The sequence below is a fragment of the Pan paniscus genome, chromosome 17 (genome assembly GCF_029289425.2).
Source record: "Pan paniscus chromosome 17, NHGRI_mPanPan1-v2.0_pri, whole genome shotgun sequence".
NCBI classification, from domain to species: domain Eukaryota; kingdom Metazoa; phylum Chordata; class Mammalia; order Primates; family Hominidae; genus Pan; species Pan paniscus.
The window spans coordinates 68958414-68959166 of NC_073266.2; positions in this window are offsets into that span (position 1 = coordinate 68958414).

The window sequence follows — 753 nt, forward strand, 5'->3', positions numbered from 1 at the left end:
AGAGAGTTGGAAAATGAAGCTGAGAAGTTGGGCTGATTCCACCTTGTGAGATGTTCTGGTGCTGGATAAAGAGCTTGAACTTTGGCCAGCAATGCCTCTGCTTACAGCGTCTAAACCACAGACCAGTCCATTGATGAAGGGCATGTAAGGGCGGTTCCTAGTTTTTGCTTTAACAAACACTATTGCAACGAATAACTGTACATTCATGCATGCATGGGAGAGCATACCTGTAGGATCAACTCCTTAAATGGAATCACTGAATCAAAGGGTATGCGTTTGTAATTTTGGTAAATATTGTCAAATTCCCTTCCTTAGAGGTCATGTCAATGATCACTCCTAGCAGCAGAATATGAGATGAGCTACCTTTCTGACTCTTCGCGTGTGTGCGTGTGTGCGCGCGCACACACACACACAGTGTAACAAGGAGTTTTTCATTCTTCTTCACACCAGTTGTCACCCTTCCTTGATGGGGCACAGATGGCCAAGCTTTAGCTCTCCCTAAGGTACAAAGACACAAGTTTGAGATGGATGAAGTCTTGTCCTGGACGGGTCCATGAATATCCCTTATGTTCTACCTAAGTTTAGATTTCTGTCCCATGGGGACCCACAGTGAAGCACTGTGAGAAGTAGTCGGCCTCCAGGCTGTCAGATTCAAAGATTGGGAGTGCCCCCATACTAAATGGAACTCTTAATTACTCAGAGAGAATGCGTCATTAATGAATGGTTTTACACTTTACCTGCCTTTTTTTTTTT